General features: G+C 49.6%; 1 long non-coding RNA gene across 2 annotated transcripts; it reads right to left on the reverse strand.

The window, feature by feature from the left end:
- Positions 1 to 6,255: 6,255 nt before the first annotated feature.
- On the reverse strand, positions 6,256 to 20,121 carry LOC109455561 (uncharacterized). 2 transcript variants are annotated; one of them, XR_016020956.1, is made up of 5 exons: positions 20,013 to 20,121; positions 18,351 to 18,566; positions 9,301 to 9,592; positions 8,856 to 9,226; positions 6,256 to 7,198 (listed from the first exon to the last, which is right to left on the reverse strand). It is a non-coding gene; the product is annotated as an uncharacterized LOC109455561 (long non-coding RNA). The 2 variants fall into 2 exon arrangements; XR_012494495.2 differs by having other exon boundaries at positions 6,256 to 7,201.
- Between the last annotated feature and the right edge of the window lie 1,201 nt (positions 20,122 to 21,322).

Below are 21,322 nucleotides of genomic sequence, written 5' to 3' on the forward strand. Positions count from 1 at the left end.
GTCTTTGCAGGTCCCTGTCACTTGAAGTGTCAGCTGGGTCCTGCCCCTGTTTCCTCTGTCCTTTTGAGCTTGTACTTTCGTGTGCAGCTCATTGTCTTGCAAAACTGATCTGAAGGAGTAATTTGACCCCTAGAATGAAAACACCTTTCTCTCCAGAGATCAGTGTTTGCTTCTGCCCAGTGTCAGTTCAAACCCTTTTAAGTAAAATGCATGGCTTGAGTTTTTTTCTTTTGTTTTCTTTTTGGGTTCTTATGTAATGTGATTAGGATTGAAAATCCACTGAGGGCGAAATCCACTGAGGATGGTTCACACTCATCCCTGGGGTGTTGGTTCCCCACATTCACACACACTGGGTGGGCCCTGCATTTGAATTTCTGGCCCGCTTGCCCTGAGAAGCCACAAAAACCAAAGCTGAAATTACCCTGATTGGGAAAAATTTCAGAGCAAAAACCTTTTCTTGCCTCTTACCTCCCCAGGTTTCCACAGTCCCTTTGGTGTTGGCAATTCCATCTTACCTCAGAAGCTACTCAATACTTTTAAGATTTTACAAAATATTTTATGTAGCACTTTTTGTTGTTTTCATATGGAAGGCTGGTCCAAGGATAGCCCATGGTGATTGGATATGCAAGCATGCTGCCTGTCTGTTCTGCTCGGCTTCCTGGTGTGGAATTCACAGTCTTTACGTGCTGCCTGAAATGCTACCGTGTTTGCCCGAAAATAAGACCTAACTGGAAAATAAGCCCTAGCATGACTTTTCGGGATGATATCCGCTGAACATAAGCCCTAATGCATCTTTTGGAGCAAAAATTAATATAAGACCTGGTCTTATTTTCGGGGAAACACGGTAAATGGGACGAAGTGGCGCCCCACACAGTAACTCAGAGGGTGTTTTAACTAAACAGTAATGACTGGCTGTAGAAAGTCGTGTTGGTTGGTACCTGTGAGAGCTGTGCCCAGGCCAGGGCTCAGCCCCACCTCGAGAAGGGCCCCTCCTTGCTGGGAGAAAAAAAATGAATGCTCACTATTTGCCACCCTATTTACCCCCAGACAGGGTTCCCAGTGTCTGCAATCCCCACAAAGTCTCCTAAGAACTTGCTGCAGCCCGCAGATCAGGGCCTCTGGGTTCCCCTCCCCCTGTGGATGGGTCCGCCGGGAGCTTCTCAAACGACCTGCCAGGAAACTCCTTTTCTCCTAATCTTGCAAACTGATATTTTTGTAAAAGTGCAATAAAGGTGAATTACTAGAAAACTCAAATAAAAAACAAGTAAAATGCAATGTTTTATTGGATTCAACAGATATAAAGTTACATTTCAATCTTATAATTAGAACAAACATTGTTTGAGAAACCTAAAAGAATTTCAAAAGCTATACCTGTTGTGCTTTGAAAGCAGGCACGTGATTCCTCTGGAGAATAACTGTTAACACTAACGGTTGTGAGGCCACAGTTACAGGTGAAATGGCGACTCCATGTGAAACAGCTGGACACACACTTTGGACAAACACCGCATATGTCAACATTTAAAGCTTTAGTATGACAAAGGAGCTTGCTCTGGCAGGTTAGTTTGTCTAATCTAGGTTGGATTGAGGCAATGAAGGAGATGATTGGGGCCACAATGATTGAGGACAATGAATTAAGAAGAGGTTGGGGTCTGGGGGGAACCCCTGGAGGGACAGTGAGGGTGTGGGGACCCCTACCCTACAGAGACCCAGCAGGACCCTGCCTCACCTCCTCATTCAGGAGCATGTCCTTTCTTTGCCACAGGATCCCCCCACTCTTCCCATGTTCTCTTGCCATTTTGGGAACTTGGTGATTTTTCCTGGAACAAGTCCTGTTATTCAGAGGGACAGCATTCCCGGGACTCAGGGCAGCTCCCAGCACAGGCTGGGGGTGTCAGGTCAAGGGTGGCCACCCAGAGTCCAGGGTCTCAAGGCGCTGTCCCCTGCAGCCAGCGCCTGGTTTTTGTTTCTTTTCCAGTTTTGAGGGGATCCGGGTCCTTCTGCTGCTACATCACACACATGAATGTGATGCCAGACCCATAAGCACCTCTGCGTGTGTGAGCATTTTCCCGGACAAAGTGGGGCAGCTTACACAGATAAACATTGGTTTTGAGTTTTCTGATTTAATTTAGAAGAACGTTGGAATGCCTAAGGCAGCGTGTAAACTCCAAGGTAAGCAGCGCTTGTGATGCTGCAAGAGTTTGCGCAGTGTTTAGGGACAGTGGAGCGGCCCCAGTGCCCGGGCCTCCTTGGTCATTACCTCAGGGTCTCGCATGGCCCTCCTCTGGCCTAACTTCACTCCACCCTGTTATCCTAGGCTCAGGGGGGGCCCGGAGTCCCTGGGGCCCGGAGTCCCTCGGACCCAAGCTCTGAATTTTCTGGAGCCTGGACTGCGGCCAACCGTGGGCACTGTCTGAGGGCTTGCCCTAGGCGCTCAGTCAAAGGAGGAGGGGCTGCATCCCGAAGCCTGGGCTTTGGCGCCCTCTGGTGGGCTTTAGGGCACCCTACAGACCACCCTCAAGGCGCGAGAGACAACTGAACACACCGAAACCGAGGGCACAGGGTTGTCCCCACACCAACGTTGAAAAGCAGGGTGATTCTAAAGAAATCACTCTCCCCTCTGAGCCTCGGTCTCTTCATCTGTAAAAATGGTGGAAGTTAGACATTTTTCAAAAGCATGAGCCAGCTGATGAGACTGTAAGTCTCATCACAGCCACCGCAATCCCCTCCTGTCTCCCAGACAGACAGACAGACAAAGGCTGAGTCCCGCAAACAGAGGGTCAGGCCGCCTGCTCATTCCCTGCCATCCTCATCAGTAGCTGCCAGGGCAATGTTCCCACAACCAGTATTTTCTGAAACAATAGCAACAAACTTAGTGATATTATTGCAAATATCTTTGTCTGGTTTACTAGGAGTCAGGTAGATTCTCATATTTGCTTCTACGTTCAATCTGTTGTGATATGTTGTTTTGGTTGAATACTTATGTTTTCATTTAAAAACCATTATTAATGTTAACACATTATGAGTTTATAATTATTTTAAAATAAATTGATATTTCTAAATGAATATCATTTTATATAAATGCTAATCTATTTTCAAATCTATTCATATATATTATGAGTAATAAAATATTGTAAAATATAATAATAAATGACATATTATCATTTACTTTGTTTTAATTATTTAATGAATACTAATTTTCTATTTTAATGAATTAGTATGATTTTAATGAATAACTATTGTAAGTGAATTAATAAATATCTGTTTTAACTTCTAACATGGTAACTATCAATAGAACCTATAAGGTACAGTTCTTTAGTTCAATAAGAGTAAAAGGGTCCTGAGCCCAAACCTTTGAGAACCACTGGCCTAGAGCACGGGAACTGTCCCCAGGCCGGCAATGCAGTGTCCGCATAAAGCAACTGGATCCATGCTGCATCCCCCACGCCCCTGCCCCGGTCACCCCGCCTAGGGTTGGACCCTGCCCTACAGCCTCCCCTGGAGGAGCACCCTGGAGCCTCACACCTTGTCCAGAGCTGGAGATTCAGCAGCAGCCGCAGCAGCAGCAGCTTCTCTTGACCCTAAAGTCCACCTCCAAGTGGTTAAAGCTGCATGGCTCCTACTGCCTGTTTGGGAGCAGGGAGTGAGCTTCTGTGCACCTGTGAGCCCTGGGTCTGTGTACCTGTGAGCCTGGGTGAGTCTGGGTCTGTGCACCATGAGTGTACATGAATGATGTCTAGAGCAGTGGCTGCCAGGGCAGCTGGGACACTAGAAGGTGCCCCAAGTCCCCACTTGCCTCCCCTCCCGGGGACCCCTAGGCAGCCTATCAGGGAGCCCTGGGAACTGTGGGAAGGGGACAGTGGCACTGGGGTCACTGCCCCCACAGGGCAAGGGGTCCTGCCCTGGAGCCTGGCTGCAGGGGGTGGGGAAACCAGCTTCCTTTATGGCCCCTGCCCCTGCCACAGGCGACAGGCCTGCACTGGCCTGCTGGGGACCCTGGGCAAGTCCTTACTCCTCTCTGGCCTGTTCTCCTATCTGGGAATGAGGGGCACTGAGCTGTGTGACTCCCACCCAGGGTCCCCAGTCCATGGCAGTGACTGACCCACCATACCTGGGGATCTGTGCCCTCTGTGAAGTCCCGCCCCCACCATGAAGCACTGCTCTGGCAGTGCCCCACCTCCGCAGCTCGCCTGTCCGCCTTCTTTATGCACCCCCTCATGCTGCCTCGTACCTCAGAAAACCAGGGAACCTGTCACTGAAGGTCAGCCAGTCATTCAGTCTCTGCCCTGTTCTCACTGAGCAGGCAGAGCTCCGTGATGGGCTCCTCAGGTCAGCTAAGCCAGGGCCCTGCAGGGACTGGCTAGTGCGTCAGCTCGGGGCCTGCTCGCCCTGCCCCCTCCAGGAGGACTCAGTCCGCCTCACCCACCCACAGGCCCACACCCCGGTCACCACACAGGCCCCGGGCCAGCACTGCTGGGAAGAGTGGGGTGCTCCCATCGTGTTATTGCCTGAGCTTCCCAAGACTGTCCTGCCTGGGACCCTGCCTGCTCCCCATCTTTTGACGTTCCCACACCCCAACTCAGCGTTGGTGAGAAGGCAAGCCCTAGGCCCCGGGGTGTACAGCACATAACAGCTTTCCCAGTTGTTGTGACTACAGGAGCACAGGACCTTGGGGAGGCAGTGGAGGGGGATCTCCTGGAAGCACGTCTTGTAGACACCCCAGAGGTGGGCCCCCAACCGGCCTGCCATCTGGAACCCCAGGCCCTGTTCCACGGCCTTGTCCAGCTATGGGCCCAGCTGGTCCCCGGGGCTCAGGGGGGCATGCAGGCCTCAGCATCATTCCTCAGGGCCTGTCCAGCTGACAGCCACAGGCGGCAACTCCACCATCCTGGAGGGTGCCGGCCTCTATGCCCTGGGAGTTGTCCTACATCCACTCTGTGGCAGCCACCACTGACTGGAGCTTCAGCCCCAGCTCCCGGCTGTGCCCAGTGTCCCCCAGAGCCTGCTGGATGAACTGCTGCATGCTCTGGGGGCCACAGTCTTGCCCTGCCTGTGCCAATGACGAGGTGCCCAGACAGGCTTCCTGGAACCGCCCCTCCTGGACCAACTGTAGGAAGCCTGGAGGAAAGGAGCCCAGAATGGATGACTCAGAGGGGCCTTGGAAAAATGGGGAGCCGAAGAGGGGGGAGGGGTGCCTCCCGTGGGGATTCCTCAGTGCAATTCTACTCACACAGGGCATGGGTGGGCCCAGCTGTACTGAGCTCGTCCATCAGGGGACAAGTGAGAAAACAAGGCGGCCAGTTTGAAGAGGCTTTGGGAATGGGGGGTGGTCTATGTGGCCAGTGAGGGTCGGAAGGCCACAGGCTGCTTACTGTGGCTGCAGTAGGCTGGTGGGCTTTGCATGGCGTCACCTTCAGAGCAGAAAATCCTAACCCCAGCTGAGCCTCTGAGCTCCTGAGGCCACAAGATTGACGCCTTCATCAGCTACGGTGTGTACCCCAACATCCTGAGATAACAAAGGCACGTTCCCACCAGAGGCACAAGGAGAAGTTCCTGAGAATCGGGAGAGAATGTTCTAGCACAGTGGTTCTCAACATGAATGCACATCAGGACCACCAGGAGGGCTTGTTCAAGCCCAGGTTAGAATTTGCATTTCTGACAGGTTCCCAGGCGGCAGTCAGTGCTCCACCTGGGTGCCAAAGGACAGCCCACGTTCCACCTCTTTCCACATTTGGGACCAACTGATAGATACATAGATGGATGGACGGACGGACGGACGGATGGATGGATGGATGGAATGATAGGAAGGTAGGTAGGTAGAAGATAAATGATTGGCAGATACATAGACAGATGATAGTAGACAGATGATAGATGAATTGATTGATAATATAGATGACAAATGATGGATACATTGATAAAAGACATGATAGAAAGGTCTGCACAGAACCATCCTGGGATGGGCCTGAGGATTCACAGCCTGTCTTTTTCTCTCTCTGGGTGCCTAAGGCTCCCCGTTTCAGCCCCTTCTGCAGACAAAGGCCTCAGCCCAGGCCTGACAGGCAGCTGCATGCAAAGCCTCCGAGATGGGGTGCTTGGGTGTTCTCTCCAGAAGTTCAAAGAGTGACCTTGTCCACACCAATCAATCCACCTGGCCCAGCGCCTGAGATGAACCAGGGGATGGAAGGAAGTGTCCCTCTGCCTGGGCCGGTGTAATGATGAGCAGGGAAAAGAAAAGGCGGGGGGAACACACACTAGAGTGGAGCCAATGAATTTATTTGGCAATATCTAATCAATTTATTTAGCAATATGCAATAGCAAAAGATAAAGGCAATTAAAAGAATGTGCTAATGTCAGAAAGTAAAGGTGGTTAAGACTAAATGCATTGATAACAATGTCATGTCAAAGGAGTGCACATACGTATAAGTTTAAGAGATCCCAACACATATTTACAATTGATCAAAAATCACTTGGCTACATACACAAATAACATCAGTGAGGAGTATCCAAAAGCAGTAACATGCTTTATAGGATAGTAAGTATTACAGTACATGCCACAAGCTCACCAATTGGGGGCGGGTGGGTGGTCGGAGGAGAACAGCAATGAAATGTCATAAATCAAAACCTTGCCTGGTCTGTAGCTGAGAGACACTCAGGCATCTCCCACCACTGCTCGCTAGTTCCCAAGAATGCTGCTGCTGTTGTTGTTGGAAGTTAGGACGTCTTCTGACACTGCAAGCTGCAAGCTGCATACAATTTCCCAAAGATGCTAGAAGGATGACAATTCACCAACAAAAGAAGTCTCTACTGCCCGTTGAGGCAAGTTCCGATCTCTTACTCTGAAACAATCCAATCCTGAGAAGCAGTCCTGAAACAGCAAATCTTCTGAATAGCAATCTCTTGAGACAACAATCAATCAATATCAATCCACTTGAGGTCTGCCTTATATATCTCTTTAGTTGCACCCCTGGGCCAAGTTTTGTGTTCCTACCTCCCCTCTCAAGGAATGGCCAGTTCCTGGAGGGTCCCGCAGTCAATGATAAAAAGAAAAGAAAATATATTACTTATCTGGCTGAAGGGCTAGTTCATCCGGACAAGCAATATCTACTGTTCTTGCTTGGGACCATCAGCCCAAGGTCTTCCAAAGCCTGGCAACGTGCCTGTCACGTCGTCCTGATGTAACTTAGCTACTTCTTCACTTCATCTGCTGATGTGGGTGAAACCAACAGAACAGAGGGACTTCTGTCAACCCCTGATCAAGAATTTCTTTAACTCTAAGCTAAGCATCACCTCCCAGCACAGACAGAACAACAAACATCATCTCATGTCTCCACTGCTCTGGAGAATGAGACCAAAGGGGGAATTTACTCAACCCCTGATCACAGCACAGACATCACCTCACATACAGGAACAGATAAAAGCGAATAGACAAAAGCTCACATCAACTAATGAAGGCAAATTTTCTTCAACATCTTCCCTATAGCCGGTGCCCAGTCAGGCCCTCGGTCCCCCCATGGACAGAATGGTGGCCTCCTTGGTCCCCTCATCTCTGTCCCTCTGTCCTGCTGCTGCCATGGAGGGTTTCTGTGAGAATGCCATTATCTCTGTGGACTGTGCCAGGCAGGCCGAGCAAAGGAGGGAAGAATTCCGCTTCGGATCCCAAAGGAGCAGCAAGACCACCCGGCCTTAGCTGCAGGAGGCATGCTCTGGTGACACTCAGAGCCAAAGAGGAATGGGGACGTGGGGTCCAAGGCATTTGAACACTGGACACCAATTCTTATGGGCTTTAAATTGAAAGGGCATTTTGGAACTTTAACTCTCCCTGGAAATTTCAATATGGAGCGGGGAGTTACATTTCAAGTTGGGGCTCAGGGTGCTTTTCCGTTGTCAAGGGCAAAGGCACGCCCTCTCCTTCCCTAGTCCTCCTTCCTGATGGCTGGAATGCACACGTGATGACAGGAGCTGGGTAGTTACACTGGGCCATGAGACAGAAACCCCGCGTGCAGGATGGCGGAGGAGCACGATGGAAAGGTCTGGATCCCTGGGCACTGAGGAGCCCTGGACCATGACAGAAGCAAACTTTACCTTGTTTCAGCCACTATTTTCTTGGATCTCTCAGTGAAAGCAGCTGAACTTATATTACGTAATATTATACAAAGAATTGGGGAGCAGATGGAATATAGAATGGAAATTATTTTGATGAGTCAAAACAGGACAGCCTGCAAGGGCATTTAACTGTTTGAGGGGGAAGGTCCTGTATCCACTTCTAGTAGATGGCTCCTTGTTGATAATAATTAGTTAGATTAGACTTGAAAATGCAGTCCCTGGGATCTGAGGTGCTACCAGGCTCACGGCTGCCCAGGCATCATTCCCCTTCTTTCTAGAGCTGTGCTGTCCGGCACAGCAGCCATGAGCCACATGTGGCTACTCAGCACTTGAAATGTCTCCATCCAGATGCCGGAGATACAAAGGGCAGCTGGTGACACCCCATCCCCCCACGGCCCTGGGTTTCCGTTGCAATTCTGCCATTCCCACTGACCTCATAGAAAATTTGAAGTATTTTCTCTTTAGAAAAACATTCCCTAGATTAGAAACGCACCAGTTCTTCCCAGAAAACCTACTCATCTCCCCCCAAACACACTTTGACCCAGAGCCTTAATAAAAAGAGCAGCTCCGGCCCCGCTGTCCCACTCAAAGCTAGTCAACGAGGTTCCCTGGGCACAGACTGTGCTGGGTCATGGGGACACAAATGTGGATCAGACACAGACCCCACGCACAGCCCCAACCCCACTCCAGGTTCCTATTCTCTCACCCCTGTGGCCCCCAAACCCCGGGTACACCCAGCACGCAGCTCTGGTTACCTGGATTTGAACCTTGACTTCCTCACTTGCTGCGTGTCCCTGGACAAGTGACTCGACCTCTCTGAGCCTTTGCTTCATCAATTCTGAAACAAGCTTGGCATGGTAATCCATGGCGAAGTGCTCTCACCAGTGTGATGACTATTGTCTTGTTCATTCTGTGTTGGTCCTATTCTTACTCCCGGCATCGGCATCGAGTCTCTGATCCTCCACAGGCTCAACCTCCCACTCCAGCCCCATCATGGCCCATGGCATGGTGGGTGGTTGTCAACAAGCCAGTCCCCCTCAGCATGTGGGGTCGTCTGGGCTTGGGAAGGAAGCATCTCATCACTTCGCCTCAGAGTGACACCCACAAGGGTGGCGTGCGATAAACACTGAATGAAGGAATGAATAAGTGAGCAGAGGAAAGAATGAACAAAATAAAAAAAGGAATGGGACGAGGACTTACTGCTGGGTGTAAAAGGTCAGGCTTGTGCCCTTGGAGGTTTCTTTCAGGTGAACAGCCTTTAGTCCTGTGGAATCTTTCCCAACCCTTTTCAAGCACTTTCTCAGCTTCCAAGGACGGCCTGTGGACTGTTGTCTCGGATGGTGTTGGGTCTGACTGGGCAGAATTTGCTGGAGCTCACTGCCCACTGCATGTCCTTTGAGCCCCGACTTCTTACCCCAGCAATTTCTCTTGTTCCGTCCATACGTCTCCCTGCCTCTGTGGCTGCAGCAGTCTGGGGCGCAGGTCCTCGTCTCTATTAAACAAACAATGGGAGGAAACTGGGTGACTGTCAGAGACACTCTGCAGGTTCAAGTAAGAGCATTAACACTTCTTAGAATTTCCCCAAACGTCACTGATCAGGGCACCCCTCTGAGCGAAGGTGGGAGTGGCAGTTTCATGACTTAGTCCAGGAATGTTCCTCTGGCGTCTTGGCTCAACCCCAAACAGAGCAAAGCCCATGCAGTTAGGTGGACGATGCAAAGCCTGTGGTCTCAGTGGGCCACGACCCGCCACCGCTGTCAAAAAGTGAGAATGAACTCTTGTTTCGGTTTTTAAATAATTCTGTCACTGAAGAATAGCTGTGATGTCTTTCTTCTTTACATTGTAAAATACAACATAAAATTGACCATTTTAACCATTTGTAAGCATACAGTTCAGTGGCATTAAGTACATTCGCTCTGTTGTACAGCCATCACCTGCATCCATCCACAGAACCCTTTGCATCCTGCAAAACTGAAACTGTCCCTAGTAAACTAACTCCCCCTACCCCAGGCCCTGGCACCACCATCTACTTCCTGTCTCTGTGAATCTGACTCCTCTAGGGACCTCATATAAGTGGAATCACTTTGTCCTTTTGTGATTGGATTATTTCACTCAGCTTAATGTCCCCAAGGTCCATTCATGCTATAGCAGATGTCAGACTGTCCTTCCTTTTTTTTTTTTTCTTTTTTTTTTAAGGCTTTTTTATTGGGGAAGGGGAACAGGACTTCACTTCCTCCAGGAGGCCAACAATGTGTACTTCCAGGACTTTTTCCAAGTCAGTTGTTGTCTTTTCAATCTTAGTTGTGGAGGGTGCAGTTCAGCTCTAGGTCTAGTTGCCGTTGCTTGTTGCACCATCCCTTGCGGGAGTCGAACTGGCAACCTTGTGGTTGAAAGGACACGCTCCAACCAACTGAGACATCCGGGAGCTCAGTGGCAGCTCAGCTCAAGGTGCCATGTTCAATCTTAGTTGCAGGGGACGGAGCCCACCATCCCCTGCGGGAGTTGAGGAATCGAACCAGCAACTTTGTGGTTGAGAGCCCACTGGCCCATGTGGGAATCGAACTGGCAGCCTTCAGCGTTAGGAGCATGGAGCTCCTACTGCCTGATCCACCGGACTGGCCCCTGTCCTTCCTTTTTAAGGCTGAGTGACATCCCAGTGAGTGAATGGACTGCATCTTATTTATCCGTCATCTGTCAACGGACACCTGGGTTGCTGCCCCCTTTCAGTTCCTGTGAATGCTGCTGCTGTGAACACGGCTCTGCCCATATCTGTCAAAGTCCCTGCTTTCAGTTCTTAGTTCTGGTTTCTTTCCCACTGGCGATGGTGTCGTCACCGGTATGGTGTTGAAAGCTTCGCTCGCCTTGGAAGCTGTCACTGGCCCGTGCTGGCATCCCTATTTTACAACAGGAGAAACTGAAGTACAACTCTGACCCTGGGTGAGCCTTCCCATGAGGCCTCAGTGGGACAGCGCCACAAGTGGCACCACCGAACGAACTCTGGAGTGGATTCTGCTACATGTGGCGTGAAGCAGGGACCCAATGTCATCTTTTTCCGTATGCATAACCATGTTTTCCAGCTGTAGTTATTGAATGGTGCCCTAATCTGATGGCACGACATTTAAACTTAGATCTGCCTCAACCCAGAGTGAGGTTCTTAACCTCTACAGTTCTTAACCACTAACCCAGAGTGCCTCTGGGACATGCTCAGGGGTCTCCTACCTGGACCCCACACAGCCTGTGTGTTTCCTGTCACTGCTGTAACAAACTACCACAAACTCAGTGGCCTAAACCACATGACTTTTTTACCCGGCAGTTCTGGAGGGCAGAGGTCTGACACAGTCTCTCGGCCATGCTCCTGGTGGGGGAGAGTCCAGTTCCTGCTTTCCTACCTTCCAGAAGTGTCTGCACCCCTCGGCTCACAGCCCCCTTCCTCCAGGCTTCAGGTCCAGCAACAGAGACTCTGGCACTGCCCCAAACACACACTACAACCCATGTGCCCCCACGTGTTGCAAAATAGGGTTGCCATCCCAGGGTGAGTGTTCTTCATAGACTTTCTTCTCCTGATTCAGAGACTTGGGGCTTTGAGTACTAACGCATGGTGTACCCAAAATCCAGAACCAACAAGACGCTCCCACAGCCTAGAGGGGAGCCCATACAGATGTGCTTCCCCAGCCAAGTGCCCTACGGGGGTGCTCGAGGCACCTAAAGGTGACAGGGGCCGACCTTTGGCAGGCCAGTAGGGTGGCTTGTGAATATCAGCATCCTACATGCACTTCTCTAAGAGTCTGAGATGAGTGTTACCAAGGCTTGGAACCATGCCCGTCGCTAACACACTGAGGTGGCAGGATCCTGGCGTTGTGCCTGGGCCTGGGAGCTTGGACGTGCAGACACACCTCGATTCTGGGATCCCCTGCCTGCAGCACAGACAAGCAAGCAACCTCCCAAGCCATAGAGCCTCAGAGTCCCACGTCCCGGTGACAAGCATTGGCAGCCTCGACCTGGCCATAGCAGTAGGGGGTGGGCAGGAGAGTGTGGACCGAGAACAAAAATTCACTGGCTGGTATGGGGGCCAAGAGCACAAGCCACCCTCCCTGCCTGTCCCTATCACAGTATTACATGCCCAGCTCCTGTAAGCTGATAAACTGAGGCCCTTTCAGCGTCATTGCTGATTCATGGCCCCCAAAGGGAAGTATGCCAGGCTGGAGGGAAGCCAGCTTGTGGATTCCTGGAAAGGGTCCTATTTCCTCCAGAAAGGAAAGGGTTTCACTTTCAGTTTGCTTTCTTACTGTAATTTTGGGGCTTCTCGGAAACCACGGGAAAGTCCTCACTTACTCTCCTTCTATCCAAACACATCTCAGATAACAAACACCCACGTCCTCACAGAGTTTCCAGCCTCTTACACAACTGCCTGGGCTCCAGGACACACTGGAGAGCTGCCCCTCTGAGTGGATGAAAGCCACTGTCTACGTCCCATCTCAGTTTGCTTTCCAACTCCACGTCTGTGCCGAGTTCCCACAGCCCGGAACATTCTTCCTCTCCCTTTCTCTACTTAAGTTCCTCCAAGGACCCACGAAAAGTCTATCCTGAGCCTTGATTCTCCCAATGCCTCTGATTGAGGCCTCCTACCTGGGCTGTCCCCTCCCCAGTCACTTGCTGGCTGTGTCTGGAGCCCTGCTGTCACAATTATTAGGGGACCTTGAAGTCTTGAGAACCTTTCCAGTCCATCTGAGCTCCCTGCCTACTGGGCCCCCTCTGCACTGGGGGCACATGGCGCCTTAGGCGTGAGCTGCAGCTGCTTCTGCCCACCCTCTCCCTTACCTGCCTGGTCCTCCTCAGTCTCGGCTTAAGTTCACTTCCTCCAGGAGGCCAACTCTGGCCCCCAAGACAAGGACAAAGCAGCCTGATGTGTGGCCCTGGCACCCGAACTTCTCGTCCTCATCTCTGTCCCACGTCCCTCCTCCCAGAGGCACGGCAGCCCCATGAGTCAGGCCCCAGGTTCAGCAAGCTACATTTTTTAAAAAAAATTTTATTGAGGAACAGTGTTTCTCCAGGGCCCATCAGCTCCAAGTCCAGTGGCCGTTTTCAATCTTAGTTGCAGGGGGCGCAGCCCACCATCCCATGTGGGAATTGAACCGAGACCTTGTTGTTGAGAGCTCGGGCTCTAACCAACTGAGCCATCCGGCCACCCCACAAGTTACATTTTAAGTAAACAAAGGTTATCGTCAACTTAGAAGGTTTTTCATCTACCTGGTGCTTTGAGTTTCTTCTTAGCCAGTGAAGAGTCACATTTCCGTTGGAAAAGTGACTCCTGGGGCCACTGCTCCCTATTGGGATCAGATAAGGGAAAGGAGAGAATAACACAAACAAGAGCAGGGAAAGGAGCAGGCAGGGTGGAAAGGAAGCAGCGTGCACGCACCACGACGCTGAAGGGACAGGGAAAGGGACTGAGAGGAGGGGGAGACAGGATTCAGAAAAGGAAGGAGTACAGAGTGGGGAGCAAGTGGCGGCCACGGGAGGGTCCTCGGGTCCCGGGAGCCTCCTCTCAGCTATTGGTCACTCTCCACAGCCTGTTGGCTCTGATCTAACCCTGCTCACTTCTGAGCCTGTGGCCTCAGCGGCCCTCCTCCAGAGGCTGATTATCCTGGAGCCACACCTGAGGCAGGCGCTGCTCTCGCTTGGCTGCGCCTGGGGACCCTGTCCCACATTCACTGTCAGACTTCACTGGACAAGCCCGGAACACCTCGGGGCGTTTTTACTCCTGGCTGTAGAATCCGGATGAGAAGAAGACTTGGTTTACGGCTGCTGCGAGGGATAAAGGAGATTATCAAAGGCAAGCGAGCTCTCCAGGCCCTCGAGAACCTTGTTAGCTCGCACCGTGTTGCTCCTCAGCGATCACAGTTGCTGTCGCCACCTAGTGGCCATACGTGGAACTGTCTTTTGGCATTTGGTGCTTTGCCCACCTGGTGGTATCTTCTCCCAGATGAGGCCCAGAGAGCGAACTGAGATCTTTCCCTCAGAAGAGAGGTGAGACTCTGATCAACAGGGCAAGTTTTATGAGTAATATTTCAATAAACATTTGAAAGCTCAGAGTTCTTTCAAGCAAAATCCTCTCTAAAATACATGCGCGCACACAGAAAGGCAGAGAATGGAATGACTATCCCACTCCTTGGTACATACCAGCACTGTTAAATGTCTTTGTGGTTGTCTCACATTAACACTCACAACCACGTAGGACAATGGCTTTCACAATGTTTGCTCAAAACCACAGTGAGAAATACATTTCAGGTGTGACCCAATATATGTCCACAGATACATACGAAATGACATTTCCTCCCACAGTGTGTGGCCCCTTTTGATGGCTTCCTTTCTGTACTCCTTAGGGTTGCCAGATTTAGCAAGAAAAACACAGGACTCTCAGTTAAATTTGCATTTCAGGTAAATAACAAAGACTTTTTTTAGTTATGTCTATATGTATACAATATTCGAAATATATTTATACTTAAAAATTATTCTTTATCTGAAATTCAACTTGAGCTGGGTGTCCTGTATTTTACCTGGCAACCGTAATTCTACTACATCTTTAAAAAATGCTGGTTGCTATCCCCTGACCGAATGATACTGCCTACTAGTGAGTCATAGGCCCCAGTATGAAAGCACTGCCTCAGGTGACAGGGTCAGGAGCATTTCCTTCCACAGGGAACACCAGAGTCAGTGGAGAAACTTGGATTCAAATCGGGCAGTCACCACCTGCCAAGAGCCAACCTCCTTTTAGGTTTGGATGAGAGCAGGTGCCCTGTCTGGACGCTACTGATGGGACTGAAATCAACCAAGGGAGAGAAATCTCAGTAAGTCTCTAGATGAGCACTTCCTAAATGGGCATTTTTCTCAAGTTCATATTTATAGGGACAAAAAGGAAGTGTGTTCAGATCCAGTCAGGCAACAGGAAAGACTTCACTCAATCCTTTGTAATGAGCACTTGGTACGGAATTTTAAAAAATTAATTAAATCGATCATTCTACCTAATTGGTATCTCTGTTTTCATTTTTGTCCTCCTAAATATATTCTAGATTTTGTTCTCAAACAAAATTCTCATCAGCTCACTCCTGTACTTAAAGAAGAATGTCATTAGTGGCTTCAGTGGCTTCCCTCAACACTCAAAATAAAACCAAAATTTGTTTGTTTGTTTGTTTTTCTATAATTTATAAAGCTGTACATTATCTGCCTTTTTCAATAACTCTCAATACAGCTGCTCATTCACTCTGGTCCAACTATAGTGGGTCCCGTGCTGCTTCTCAAACATTCCTGGCATGTTTCTGCTTCAAGGACATTGTACCTGCTCTTTACACTGGCTGGACAGTTCTTCGCAGAGACATTCATATGGATGATTCAGTAACTTGCTGCGGATCATTGGCAGTCAGAAACCACAAGCCGCATTAAGTCCCTCGACAGAGGGGACTCAGTGTGGGACTGGTGGAGCTGGGGCTGAAGGACAGGAGCTGCCATGGGCAACATTATGGTTGACACTAGCTAGCAAAGGCAGAAACAGCGACCACCTGCACCACCAGGAGAAACAAGTGGAAGGGTTTGGGGTTATCAGAACTTAGCAGCTCAGAGGAGTGGCCTTGGAGTTGTGGGCCAGACACCTAAGGATGGGGCACTTCTCATCCGGCGCTGGCACCTAAGGTGCTTAGAGGAATTCCCTAAGGGTTGGTCTCATATCTCAGAGGAAGGGCCATCGCCCAGCTGCACTGATGACTCAGGATTCAATGTGGGGTCTGGAGAACTGGGATCCAGAACTCTGAGATGGGGTTGGAATGAGACTCGTTCTGAAAGTGCTAACAAACATCGAAAACTACAATCAACTGTGTCTTTCAGTGTGAAAGGGTCACCACTAGAGTAATGCTGACAGGAACAAAGAGCAAATAGGAAAGAAGGAAGCCCTTCTGTCCTCCTCCTGCATTCCAGTCTCCTCCCAGTGAACTCTACTGGAAGAAATGATAAGAAACCAGCTGATGATGGAGAAGTATAGTTTGCTGAGTCCCAACGATCAGTCTGCCAACTATTGAATTAGAATGGCTGCACTCCTGGGCCCTATCACACACAGAAAGTCTGGTTCAGTATATCTCAAGTAAGCATCCAAAAGTCTGTTTTTAAGGTATCCACTGGATTCTGAAGTTCAGCTGGATTTGGAAAACACTGATCTAGAATAAACCCTTTATTTTGTAGTGAGGAAACTGAGAAAAGAGCCGGTCTGTAATAGTTTATTTTATGTGTCACCTTGACTGGGCCATGGGGTGCCCCGCTTTTTGGTCAAACATTATTCTGGGAGTTTCTGTGAGGGAGTTTTGGGATGAGTTTAATATTGAAATTGGTAGACTGACTAAAGCAGATTGCGCTCCCCAGTGTGGTGAGCCTCACCCAATCAGTTGTTCTATTCAGGCCTGAGCAGAACAAAAATGCTGACCCCTCCTTGAATGAGAGCAAACTCCTGCTGCCCAAATGCCTTGGAACTGGGACACTGGCTTTTTCCTGCCTTCAGCCTGGAGCTGAAGCATCAGCTTTCCCTGAGTCTCAAGCCTGAAGGCCTCTGGACTAAGTCTGCACCATCGCTCTCCTGGGTCTCTGGCTGGTTGGATGCAAATATTGGGATTTGTCAGCCATCATAGATGCATGACCCAACTCTTATAATAAATCTTCTATATAGATTTAAGAACTAATAAAAATAAATAAATTGATCATTCTAATGTGTGTTTATAAATCAAAAAATGAAAATGTTTTACAATTATGGAGCAAAGAAAATGGAGCAACAAAATTATGGGTGACACAGATTTCAAAGTTTCTTCCGAACATTGCGTTGTGATAATGCCAGTGCAAGAAGAAGAAGGAGAAGTAATGATGGGCCAGAACCTGTTTGAGGTGTATTTGAAACCTGGTCTCAGCGTTTACAAGATGGATGTGTCCCAGGTTCAGCACAGCAGGTGACAGGTAGCCGGCTGCAGTCAACAATGTTATGTCTCTGTTCTCACAGAATTCTGTAAGTTATTTGTAAAATGACTAAAAGTAAGAGAAAGGTAAAGCGTCCATTGGTCCCGGATAGTCCATGGTGATGCTGAGGGTAGGGGATTAACGTTGTAATGTAAGATGTAATGATGGCACTGTGGTTATGTAAGATGTCCCACTTATTCTTAGAGATGGGTAACATTTTTGAGTTGTGCAGTGATGAAATGTCTGACTGGCTGATACTCCAAGGCAAAAGGGGGTCAGGCAGGGGACTCAGTGACACAAGTGAAGCAAAGCGAGGATGGCTGGTGATGTCAAATGGTGCAACGTGAGGGTCCACTGCCTGCTCTGTAAATGTGAATGGTGGAGGCTTCCATAATAAAACGTTTTCTTAAAAAAAAATAAAAATAAAAGAAGAACAGTAAAACGCTTCAACAACAGGAAGGTCACTCCACACAATTTGGAGTGACACACCCACGATCACCTCCTCACTGGGAATACTGGTGCCCAGGCACCAGTCTGTCCCAACCTCCCCTAGCCCCACCCCAGCGTGTGGTCAAGGTGGGTCTCAACTACACTGCTCAGGGAATTGGCCTCAGCAAGGTCAGTTGAGGCCAGGGTAGATGGGATCCCAGCTCCCCTGCTGGCTGGCACTGTCCCTGACCTGAAGGCCTCTGGGAGGGCTTTCAATTCCCCAAGGTGGCAGACAATGAAGGGGGATCCCAGGACCCTGCAAGGTTAATGTGTCAGTTCTATCATTCAGCAAATTTCGCAGGGCACGTCCCTCCCCAGGCAAAGGCCACAGAGAAGGCTGTACGGGACCAAGGCTGGTGGGAGCCCACGAACTGCTTCAAAGGCAAGGCATGTACTGCCACTGAAACGCCTGGACCAGCTAGGGAAACGGCTCTGGGGGTCCTGGAGGTGGGGTCACGCCAGGCCCCTTCTCTGCCTTCCCTGCCAGGCCACAACCGTGGTGCCAGGGTCAGGCTCAATGACAGCACGTCACATCAGGAGTCCCAGACCCCGGAAGTCAGTCGCTCTATGCCTAGCTCCCAGCAGGGTGCCAGGGGAGTCGGGCAGGCTAGTCCAGACCAGTCTTCTTCACCAATTCTCCCCCAAAATGTCTCCAAGATGTGCGGCAGCTTTCCAAGCTGAAAAGTCTCCCATGTGATGGGCACAGCCCTGGCTTCAGCAGTGAAAGCCCCACATCCCGGGCAGGGAGCCCGTTGGCCACTCTGGGGCCCACTCACCTGTCTTAGCCCGGCTGCTCTGACAAATCCCACAGACTGGGGCCTGCAAACCACAGGAATGTCTCTCTCACAGTCTGGAGGCTGGATGTCCAAGACGAAGGCACCGGCAGAGGTGGTGTCTGATGAGGGCCGCTTCCCGGTTGACAGGCAGCTGTCATTTCACTGTGTCCTTGCATGGTTGTCCCTGTGTGCACGTCTGTGTCCTAATCGCCTCCGCTTACAAAAACACCAGTCATATTGGATCTAGGCCCACCCTAGTGAATTTTTCTTCACTTGATTACATCTGTCAAGACTATCTCCAAAGAAGGTCACAGTCTGAGATACTGGGGGTTAGGACTTCAAACTGTGAATGGGGGTGGGGGGGATACACTTCAGCCCACAACATAGATGCTGGAGCTTAAAATAGACAAAGCAGATGCAGTCCGGGACCTGCAGGGTGTCAGAGCCTGGTAGACGTGAACACTGCCCAGCCCAGCAGGGCCCTCGAGGCAGGACCCTGGCTGTGGCCTCCCCTCACCCCAAACCACTGGGGAGACCCCCAGCCAGGCTCAGACAAACCCTCTTGGCATGTTGCTGACAGGATGGGGGCAGGTCCAAGTGCCGCAGATGCCCCTAAGTCCCCTGTGCCACCTGTGCTTGCAGCCTCCACCTGCCCCTGTCCACAGGGAGGCGTTACCACGTGCTGAGCTGTTTTGCCTTCCGACGTGGGTACTGAGATTCCAATACTCAGATCAACACCCAGAGAGTAAAAATAGCACAGCACGAAGCAGATGTCAAGCATATGAGCCCATGGTCAAAGCCCTTCCCCTTTCAAGCCCCTCTTGTCCCCTCAAGAAGTCACCTATTGTCCAGGCTGCCAGTTTCATTCAGCAAATATAATACTATTCTTTCAAACAGTTGACCCAGATTCTCAGCTTGAATTAGGACATTTCCCAGGCAGTTGAGGATGTACAGGGATGAATTTAAATGTTGCTTTAAAAGCATGAAAGCTTGAAAGCAAACTTGGGCTGCTGTCTCCAACGGGGTCGATGGTGCTGGCACCATCCGGGGGCCACAGCCCCCAGGCAGGACCCCAACACAGTCACGTGCCTCATACCTCTTTCCCCAAATTGATGCTGACTCATGGAACCACTGCAGAAAGATCTATGTTTTAAACTTTAATTAACCTACATTCTTTCCTAGATCTTGTGACCTGATTTTCCATCCTCTCTCTGCTGGGACCTACATGGTAGCAATAGAATCACTTTCCATTTTAACCCCCACATCCCTCAAATAGGCTTGACCCCCCAAAGCAAAGGACATAGGCATGAGGAAGTAGGGAGGAACCACAGACAAACACATCAGTTAGGGTCACTCTTCCCCTTGACCTTTGCCTCTGGAAACATGGAGGTGGGTGAGGGGACAGACCCAGGCCCGTCATGCCCAGGAGAGTGTGGTGGCCAGGAGGATGCAGACCCCCTAGCTCCAGGGAGGGTAGCTGGCCCAGGGAGCTTGTGAAGGGGGGACTTTGGATGCTTCCGGCATCCGAAGAAGTGAGCCTCATCAAAAGGCAGGGGTGGGAAGATCACAGAAACCCCATGTAAATTGGGGTGGGGAGGGCCTGTAGGGGGCGCTCTCACCCCCACCACTCATCTCAATTACCCGAAACTGGAACAGACTTACTTTCCATCTCCAACAGGAGCATGTTTTCTCCTCCACTTCTCCAGCAGGAAGAAGGAGGAGCTTCTCCTCCCAGCAACCACTCAGCCAATGAAAGACGATTACAGCTCAGCCAATGGGAAGCCCCAGCACTTCCAACTCCCAATTTCCTCCAGTGGACTTTGCAACACCCCCTCTGAACCTCCCCTTCAGCTATAAAAGAACTTTCCTCTGCTTTGTGCTCTGGACTTGCCAGTGGTTTGCCATTGGACCACACGTCCCGAGTTACAATTCTTTGTTGTTCCCAAATGAACTCATTTTGGCAGAGAAATACTGAGCTATTTGTTTAAGGTCAACAAACTCTTGAAACTTAGTGAGAAAACAAACACAACAATTTTTTAAATGGTCAACAGATTTGAATAGATGTTCCACCAAAGAAGATACACAAATGGCATATAAGCATATAAAAAGATGCACAAAATCATTAGTCATTAAGGAAATACACATTCAAATCACTATGAGATACTCGGATACATTTATTAGAATGGTTGCAATTAAAAACATTATATCAAGTGCTGATAAGGACGTGAGGAACTGGAGCTCACACATTGCACACTCATGAGAGTGTAAAATGGTACAACCACTTTAGAAAACAATTTGGGAATTCCTTTAAAAATCAAACATACACCTACCACATGATCCAGCCATTCCACTCCTAGGTAATTACCTAAGAGAAAAGGGAATATATGTTTATTCAAAGATTTGTATACAAATATTCATAGCAGCTTTATTGGGAATAGCCAAAAACTATAAACAACCCAAATTCACCATCAATAGGTGAAAGAGTAAACAAGTTGTGGTATAGCTATGCAATGGTGTATAACTCAGCAATCAAAGGAATGAACCCTAAATACATACAACAACGTAAATGAATCTCAAAGTAGTTCTCAGTGAAAGCAGCCAGAAAAAATTCTGGAAAATCTGAACTCATCTTTAGTGATAGAAAGCGCATCAGTGGTGATTTGGAGAAGGGGTGACAGGACCGTGGGCGGGATCACAAAGGGCACAGAAAACTTGCAATAATGAATCTTTTCACTGCCTTGATCATGGTGAGGGTTTCGCAGCTGTATGCCTGCGTCAAAACTCATCAAATTTTATACTTTAAATATGTGATGTTGACTGTGTGTTAGTTATACCTCAATAAAGCTGCTTTTTTAAAAAACGCAAAGTCTTAGTCTGTCAGTCCAAGGTGAGGCCTCAAAAAACTTCCCAGGGAGGCCAGGCTGCCGATCCATGGACCCCACTGAGAGCAGCAAGTGTTGAACAGCCTGTCT

Source organism: Rhinolophus sinicus, chromosome 3, assembly GCF_057876585.1.
Source record: "Rhinolophus sinicus isolate RSI-liver-muscle chromosome 3, RSI-T2T, whole genome shotgun sequence".
Lineage (NCBI taxonomy): Eukaryota > Metazoa > Chordata > Mammalia > Chiroptera > Rhinolophidae > Rhinolophus > Rhinolophus sinicus.